Raw genomic sequence first — 3,161 nt, forward strand, 5'->3', positions numbered from 1 at the left:
CACACACTGAGAGAGAGAGAGAGACATTCACACACTGAGAGAGAGAGAGAGAGAGACATTCACACACTGAGAGAGAGACATTCACACACTGAGAGAGAGAGAGAGACATTCACACACTGAGAGACATTCACACACAGAGAGAGAGAGAGAGACATTCACACACTGAGAGACATTCACACACTGAGAGACATTCACACACTGAGAGAGAGAGAGAGAGACATTCACACACTGAGAGAGAGAGACATTCACACACTGTGAGAGAGAGACATTCACACACTGTGAGAGAGAGACATTCACACACACAGAGAGACATTGACACACTGTGAGAGAGAGAGACATTGACACACTGTGAGAGAGAGAGACATTCACACACTGTGAGAGAGAGAGAGACATTCACACACTGTGAGAGAGAGAGAGACATTCACACACTGTGAGAGAGAGACATTCACACACACAGAGAGAGACATTGACACACTGTGAGAGTTTTTCAGCCTTTTCCTTACAGACGACAGATGGAGTCTCGCTGCTTTACATCTGAAATATTTCAGTTCCAACAAACCCAGCAGCTCATTTTACTCCTTTATATTCTTCTGCTAGTTTTACCTGTAACGATGGAAAATATTTAACAGACTTAAGCTGTGATTACTGTGGAGCGTCTGAGGAGCATGAAGATGAATAAAGAAATCTGAGTGGACATAAACGCAGCATTAAAAAACAATAAATCAGATTAAATCCTCTCCCTCCGTTATATTTGATTTAGTATTAAATATGAATTAAAGTAAATATGTTATCAGGAAATTCAAGGAAGGAATTTATAATGTTATTAATTATTATTGTGAAATGGAAAAGACTAGAAAGAAATGGAGAGAAAGGGCGAGAGAGCTCTCCTCCCCTCTGCAGCTCACTCTGATTTTCCTGCTGCATTGCAGATGTGGCTCCGGACGGGTTGGGTCGGCGCTCTCTGCTACAAACTGTACCTGAACACAGCACGTTGCTGCAGACTTGAAGCCTTTTAAAGGAGCCGTCAGTGTTTTCATGTTAACAAACCCTGCAGCGGTTTTTAGCTTCATTTCCTTCCAGACAGATTTTTGGCTTCTCGCCTTTATTTGACCGTCGCTGCAGAGAGACAGGAAGCAGACAGATCTGACGCCGGCTGCACGCCAGACGAGAGCTGAGGAGTCATGGACAGTGGAGCTGGAGACATGTCACCGCTAAAGGTTCTGAAAAAGAAAAGCTTCATGAAAGTTTTATTTGCACAAAAAAACCCCTGCAGTTAAATAAAGAGGAAAAAATGTGGGTTCTCCAAAAAAACATTCCTTAAGCTAAAAAAATCAAGCTACTCGTTCTAAAATGACCCAAAAAGGAACTTTAAGTCTGCTGACTCTGTCTACGACCTCTCGATTCGCCGTTATGCAAAACTTTTCCCCTCCGTCGTTAAAAAAATGACCTCATAGTTCCATTTCCTAAAATCTCGCGAGATTCTGTGAGAGTCCCCAGAGCCGCCGCTCCGAGAGCGTTGAGTGAAACTCAGACTGGTCTGAGACCAGATGAGCCGTCTGCTGTGGGATCCCACGTTTTTAACCAGGCGTTGGTTTCATCTTTAGAGTTTAGTTTCATCCAGTTGAAACTTCGGGTCTTTCTCGGCCACACAGAGGCGGTTGTGTTTCTGTCAGACCTTTAAAGGGGGACGCTGACCCAGTCGATACAAGTGGTTGCCTGGAGGTGACTTTGGGATTCACTGTGTGAAGCCTGCCCTGGTCTAAACGTGTCGTGGACGGTGAGACGGGGGGGTATGTATGACTGAGGTCACTATGAACGTCTTCCAGGAAACACTATCTGAACCTGTGATAAGTTATCTCCTTGTGTCTCGTTCACAGAAGCGTGTTCTGGCCCGGCGTGACCCGCCCTGCCCCCCCCCGGGGGTTACAAACGTCTACAAACGTGTGTGTGTGTGTGTGTGTGTGTATGTTGCTGAGGAAGAATATAATTGGTTGCTGACTCAGCTGCTTAAGTCTGCACACACTTATCAGTGCGTCTGTTCATCTCCACGCACACACGCAGCCCGGTGACTCACACGGGGATTACACGTGTGTGCGATCAGCTGATTGACCTGCATGAACACGTCTGATCAGATCCACAGATGGACGAGTGATCGGGGGCCGATTAGAGGAGCGGCGCAGAGCGAGGTGATCTGTCCGTAGGGACTCTTTTTGCTAAGCTAGGCTAGAAGACAGCTGGCCTGATTCTGTCCAAGGCTCCAACGTTTCTGTTTGTCCTCTAGCTGTTATCCACAGCAGCTCACACTAAGTGCACAGAGGGGCCCCGGTATACACAGTGCAGATGCACTGGGGCCTTTCACACAGAGAAGGAGTTTTAAGAAGAGGAGCAGAGGGTCGCACAGCTCCCAGATAAGATCCTTTTGGATTTTTTACTAAGGACATTGTCAAAGATTTCACACTGGATCAGCTGCGCCGCTGTTTTAAAGCCTGGTCGTTTCGGGGTCTGCCTCTTCCTCTGTGTCTGACAACCACATATTAGTTTATTTTCTAAACCTGAAAAGATTAATGGTACATTTTCTTGTTGTTTCGCCCCCTGCGAGACTTTTTCATTTTATCCCCAGCCGTTACACTGTGCGCGCTGTAGCTGCTGTTGTTTATGAGCAGGCTGCTTTTCTGTCTTATTCAGCTTAACGTCTGCCTCTCTGAGGAACGGGAGCTCAGTGGACTCCTCCTCCTGCACTCAGCTGTTTGCAGTGACGTTCAGGATTTGACAGCACTGGCCCCGCTCCTCCTCTGAAATCCATCACGTGATGGCAACCCTTAAAGCACCATAGAAACATTTCAAACCACCTTTAAAACATTTGAAACAACCTAAAACCTCCTTTAAAACATTTGAAACAACCCTTAAAGCACCATAGAAACATTTCAAACCACCTTTAAAACATTTGAAACAACCCTTAAAGCACCATAGAAACATTTCAAACCACCTTAAAAGCATTTGAAACAACCTAAAACCACCTTTAAAACATTTGAAACAACCCTTAAAGCACCATAGAAACATTTCAAACCACCTTTAAAACATTTGAAACAACCCTTAAAGCACCATAGAAACATTTCAAACCACCTTAAAAGCATTTGAAACAACCTAAAACCACCTTTAAA

Source organism: Micropterus dolomieu, linkage group LG11 (assembly GCF_021292245.1).
Source record: "Micropterus dolomieu isolate WLL.071019.BEF.003 ecotype Adirondacks linkage group LG11, ASM2129224v1, whole genome shotgun sequence".
Classification (NCBI taxonomy): Eukaryota; Metazoa; Chordata; class Actinopteri; order Centrarchiformes; family Centrarchidae; genus Micropterus; species Micropterus dolomieu.